At 58.9% G+C, this 6,000-nt stretch overlaps 1 protein-coding gene across 5 annotated transcripts in view; it reads right to left on the reverse strand.

The window, feature by feature from the left end:
• GTF2IRD1 (GTF2I repeat domain containing 1) overlaps nucleotides 1-2,534 on the reverse strand; it is a 63,125-nt gene extending 60,591 nt beyond the window's left edge. For 2 of the 5 annotated variants that reach the window (XM_057410713.1, XM_057410711.1), the window contains exon 1: nucleotides 2,179-2,530. The gene's annotated coding sequence lies outside the window, so the exon portion shown is untranslated. Of the gene's footprint in view, nucleotides 1-2,178 lie in introns of all 5 variants that reach the window. The other 3 variants (XM_057410715.1, XM_057410712.1, XM_057410714.1) reach the window with 2 other exon arrangements.
• Nucleotides 2,535-6,000: the final 3,466 nt, after the last annotated feature.

Here is a 6,000-nt window from a genome sequence, read left to right on the forward strand (position 1 = left end):
CACCCCAGCCACAGTGGGGTCAGGTCTGGCACCATCACAAAGCTTCAGTTCAGAGCTGCTGCTGCTGCAGTTTCCACAGGAGCAGGAAACTCCTTGGGCTCAGAGAGCGATGCACACAGAGCGGGTCTGGGAGCACCGGTGGGGACCAGAGACCTGGGACCTGCAGAATTCAAGGTGCTCGTGTCCACAGGATTATGCCCCAGCTGCAGCACTTCCCACTCCAGTGGGAGCAGCGTGGGGAGCTGACACCCTAAAGCTGGGTCTCCTGTCACACGAGGCTCCGTGCTGATGTCCACAGGCGCTTCCAATGTCCAGAACTAGGATGCCAATAGGCAATGTATGTGCCAGGAGACCGAGCAGCAACCCCAAAGTGCCCATGACACCACGACTCCGCAGCCATGCTCAGCAGCACCAATGCCTCCCAAAGCTCACCCAGGCATACCCGGTGCCCACCACGAACACCCAGGACCCACAGCACTCTCTAGACCGAGGCTTGCTCCGGCACAAGATCATCAACAGGATCGCTCCCGTTCACAGCTTATCCCAGATAAACCCACGGCCGGCCCTGTGCACTGCAAGGACAAGGGCACCGGCTCCCTGGGGAGCAACTTTCTCCCCACCATGGCCATCACCAAGCACCGAGAAGCCCGTGCGTGCCCCCAGCACCACCGGGGAGCCGCAGAGGACGCCCGTCCCTCCACGCCACGGCCGCGGTGCCGAGGCCGGGCTCCCGGCACAGCTGAAGCCCCGAGCGCTTCGTCAGCTCAACCCGGCGTTGCTATTTCCAGCCCTGCTGCTGCCTCTCGCCGTGCCGGAGAGGGGGCGAGCCCCAGCAGAGCCCTGCGCCCGGCTTCCATCCTGCCTGGCACCACCACACACAGACAGGGCAAGGCGCCGGCCCTGGAGCTGCCTTTGGGATATGGGACACCACTGCGGTGATGGGCACCAAGGGCCAGCCCGGCCCTACTGCCCCTGCACCACCCCAGGCTCCCCTGCAGCACTATTGCCCCCAAACCTTCATACCCTCCCCCCCCCAAGCCTTATTGCCTCCTGGCATCCCCCCGGAGTCCCGATGGACCCCACCAACCCCAAGCCCCATCATCACCCCCAGGATTCCTCTAATTCCAGCCCCAGTCCCAAACAGCAAAACACACCCCAATACCCCCAGCATCTCCTCCAAGCCCTACAGCTCCACAACATCCCTCCCAGCCCTCATATCCCCCAGCATCCCTGACAGCCCTACTGCCCTGCAGCATCCCCAGCCCTAATGCCCCCCTGCACCACCAGCACTACCCTCCCCCAGCATCCCTATTGCACCCTGCATCCCCACAGCCCGAATGAGCCCAGCATCCCTACCAGCTCTGTTGCCCCCTGCATCCCCCAGCCCTATCACTCCTCATCAGTCCTCAAGCCTTTACATCCCCTCCTGCAACCCCCAGCCCTAATGAGTCAAGCACCTCTCCAGCCCTATTCCCCCCCCATCACCCCCAGCTCTGTTGCCCCAAGTCCTATCACCCTTCAGCATCCCTCAAGCCCTAACTACCACCTTCCGCTCCCCAGCCCTAATGAACCCAGCATCTCCCCAAGCCTCAATGAGCCCAGCAACCCCCAAGCCCTATTGCTCCCTAGCATCTCCTCCAGCTCTATCGCCCTTCTGCATCCCCCCACCCCTAATGCCCCCCTGTACCCCTCCAGCCCTAATAAACCCATCATTCCCCCCCCCCCCCCCCAGCCCTATTGCCCTTCAGCATCCCCTCGGCCCTAAGGAGCCCAGCATCGCCCCCCAGCTCTATTGCCTCCCAGCACACCCCCCCCCCCAGCTTTGTTGCCCCCCCACTCCTATCACTCCTCAGCAACCCTCAAGCCCTAACGCCTCCCTATATCCCCCCAGCCCTATTGCCCCCCAACATCCCCCAAGCCTTAATGCCCCCCTGCACCCCCCAGCCCCATTACCCCCAATCCTCATCCCACCCCCGCCCCCTACCACCCCCTGCACCCCCACCCCTAACGCCCCCTGCGCCCCTCCAAGCCCCATCGCACGCAGCACCCCGCAACCCCCGCACCCCCCAGCCCTCCCCACCGCCACCCCCCAGCGCTGGTACCGGGGTGTGTGGGGTGGGGGGGGGGGGACGGACACGGAAGGGGAAGGGGGGGGGGGGGGGCAAAACTTTTCCTTACCGCGGGCGGCTCGGGCGCGGCGCTCCTGCCCTCCCCGGCGAGGCTGCGCGGAGCGGCGGGGGCCGGGATGGAGCCGGGATGGAACCGGGATGGAGCCGCCTCCCGCCGCTTCCCTCCTCCCGGGCGGGGCCCGGGCCCGGTGGGGGCTTAAAGGGAAGGAATAAGGAGCGGGAGGGGGGGGTGGGGGTGGGAAATAAACTCCCCCCCCACCAACCCACCCGGAGCTGGAGGAGGGAGAGCAGCTCTTTGTTCTGTAATCCCAGTAAAAGTGCCAGCCATTCGCCCCGCCGCTAATCCCAGCCCCGCTCAACGGCACCATCCATTGGCTGCCATTTACATACGGGATTAGCCAGCCCGATAACCGGACGGGGGGGTCAAGGGAAGGGGAGGGGGGGGAACGAGCAGTGTGAGTCCTTTCCAGCCGAGCCGGGGCCGCGCCGATCCGTACCGAGCGGTCCGGGCTTGCGGCGGCTCGGCACGGCCCCGCTGCGGTGGCCCAGTTGGCTTCATAGGGGTGCAATGGGGACCTATCGCCACCTGTCGGTGTTGGCATGGCCGGATTTGGCACGGTTTGGCGCTGTTACGGCTCCGTGCACTGTGGTCCTTGGCTGGGTTTGGCGTGATACGGCGCAGCGTGGCTCCGCGCATCCACAGTTTGGATGGCTTGGCTTGCCTCAGCTTGGCACGGCCTGGTACTGCACGGCTTAGCATGGCACAGCACCACTTGGTACACTGCAGGTTGGCATGCCTGGCCTTGGCATGGCACAGCCAGGACATGGCCTGGCACTGCATGGCACAGCTTGTCCCTGCACAGCCCATCCTGGCACATTCGGAGCTCCCCATCACCAGAGCCAGGCACTGGCAGCTCCCATCCACCCCACTGGCGCTGCCACCATCCCCATCCCGGTGGCACAGAGGCCGAGGCTGCTCTTGCCATTGGGAAGAGCGGAGCTGGGAAGAGGGGAACGTCTGTTTCCCGAGTTCCTTGCTGCAAATGAAGGAATGGCAGATTCAAACAAATGAAAAACTATTAACAATAACTCGGCAGCGTTTGAACCTCCGAAGTTTAGGAACTGCTGACGGCTTTGCTTTTGAAGCACACATTATGCAGCTGCTCCATTAGCTGGGATTTGTTTTAAATAAGTGATGATTTATCACTGCTCCAGGGCCAGGGGAGGAGAAACCGCTTTCAGAGAAAACACTACTTTTTCCCAGTTTCTGGAAGAATGGGAAAGGGGCTTTTTGGCCCTGCCAAGCCCCATGCAAACACCTGGCATCCCCCCTGCATCCCTCCCCGTGTCATCAGGCCTGGCAAACCCATTATGCTGGTAGAGCAGGCTGCGTGGGGGTCCCAGCAAACCCCATGAAAGATGGAGGGCTTAAGGGGATGGGGCTCTGTGGGGCAGAATCGTCCCTCTATGGAAGATCTCAAGTGGAAGAAGGAAATGAGGGCAGCTTTTGGCTAATTATCGATAAGCTCCCACCCATTAACATTAATTGCACTAGGTCACCTGAGCAGAGGAGCTGAACAAGGGGGAGCTGCTGGAGCAGGACGGTGGGTTTCTGTGCAGGCTTTGCTGTCCTGCTCTTCCCATAGCTCTCCATCACCTCCACAGGATGCTGCCATCCCAACACCATGGCCCCTGACCCAGGAAACCGATGCAGCCTGAAAGAAGTGGGGAAAAAGTGTGCTTTGGTCTGACACCCAGCTCCTGTGTCCGTGTGTGTCCACTGCTCTGTGCTCCGCGTGCCCATTGTGGTGGGCAGAGGTTTTGGGGCCTGCCTGTGGACATGCTGAGGTCAGGCTTGTTGCTCCTGCTCCCCAAACCTGCCCTCCATGGGGCCAGCCCTGTGGCTGGTTTTGGGGTCACTGCTGGGGACCATGAACCAAAATAAGGTTGAAGACCCTCAGGTGCACCTTTGGTCACCGATGTGTGAACAGAGAGCTCAGTCCCCCTGCTGCCAACAGAGCCTCTGCTTTGGTGCCATCTACACATGGGACTATGGGCTTCAGGCAGGAGCTGGAACATGTGGTGGCACCCAAGATGTTCTCCAGATGTTCCACTGGAACTGGGTCCACTCAGCCCTCCTGAACCCCCCATCCTCTGAGGATGCTCATGCTTATTATTGGGGGGTGGAACCAGATTATCTTAAAGTCCTTTCCAACCCTCTATGATTCTATTAAAGGATACCTGGTCCAGGCAGGGGATGATGCGACGGCTTAAACACTTTTTTGTCACATCTGTGCAGGAACCCAAGAGAGCAGGATAAAAGTGGGGGGCAAAACACTTTATTTGGGGGCCAAACCAATAAGCGGCACAAACCCGTGCAAGTAGTGAACAGCACGAGAGGGACGGTTTAATCTGCTCTATCTGCAGCAATAAAGAAGTTCCTTGTCACAGCGCTGACAAAAGAAAAGGCAACATCGGCAGAGAACAATCCTATCTGCGGGAAGATTTCTCTTTTTAATTTGTTAATTAGTGACTGCTGGGCATCACAGGAGCCGCTGGTTGCTCTGATGTGCTGATTGCTGCTGTCTCCCGGCGGAATTGGAGATCATAAGAATGAAGAAAAGACAGAAAAGCCGCTGCTTTAGAAGCGAGGAGGAGGAAAAAAGTTCTAGTAAGGTCAGGGGGGATGTAATTGAAATAATGAGGTGGTTTCTTCTGTCCTGAAGGGGGTTTGTGTTCCTCTGCCGCAGCAAATCGCGGGTTAAAACAAGCAAGGCAAAACAAAATGGTTTTAAATTATGGATCAAAGCGTGGGATGTTTCTGGCAGCCCCCCCGCAACCGGCACCTCGTGGCTGGATGCAGGGAGCTGGCATCACCTGGAGCAGGGCTGAGAGACACAAAAGGCACACAAGGAAAAGGCCAGAGGAGCAAGTCCTGGGGTCTCCGGCCCTGGGTGGGAGGCACCATTGCTTACACTCATAAGAACAGTACGTTGTGTGCACGGATGTGCTTGGAGCTGTATTCAGAGTGGTTTGTGTTGGAAGGGACCTTAAAGCTCCTCCAGCTCCAACCCCTGCCACGGGCAGGGACACCTTCCACTAGAGCAGCTTGCTCCAAGCCCCTGTGTCCAACCTGGCCTTGAACACTGCCAGGGATGGGGCAGCCACAGCTTCTCTGGGCACCCTGTGCCAGCGCCTCAGCACCCTCACAGGGAAGAATCCATCCTGTCCCCAAACCAGCTAGTATGGGGAGAGCCATGCACAGAGGCAGCCCAAGGTACTATTAATTCTCTTGCAAGATACATGCTATTGAGTGAAACTATAAAGGATCCTCTGCAAAACCCAGGCTGGTATCTATTGGTCCCAAACATATTTGTAGAAAGATCAAAACCCCTCACCTCTGTCTCCATTCCCTGCCAGGGCACAGCACTGGCTTACAGGAAGTATTTACTCTGCCTATCTGCATGGAACACATCTAGTTTTGTGCCACCTGCTTGCAGTTGTGCCATCCTTGCAATGCTGCACTGCAAAAGCAGTTTGCTCCAGTGCAACAGATAAGATGCTTTTCCAGCTGTCTTGCATGTGAATCTTGAGTGATTTCCATGCTGATGGGAGCCAGGTGAGGCGCTCCCAAACCGGAGCCTCCAGACAGCAGAGTGGGGAGCAGAGTGGGGAGATTTCCCCTTTCTGACCTTCCCATCCTTCCCAGCTCCATGTCATCTGGTAGGAGGAAAGCCCCTTTCCTAAGCACTCATCATCTCCAGGGTTGGTTTTGGGTCATCACTGCAAGGGATGGGGAATCCTTCAGGCACCCGTGTGGGCAGGAAGGATGCAACAGGTACCAGCAGCATCCCTAGAGAGGTCCAAAAGC

This window comes from Pezoporus wallicus, unplaced genomic scaffold (genome assembly GCF_028554395.1).
Source record: "Pezoporus wallicus isolate ANWC-B61680 ecotype Strahan unplaced genomic scaffold, APGP_CSIRO_Pwel_v1 contig_8705, whole genome shotgun sequence".
Taxonomy (NCBI): domain Eukaryota; kingdom Metazoa; phylum Chordata; class Aves; order Psittaciformes; family Psittacidae; genus Pezoporus; species Pezoporus wallicus.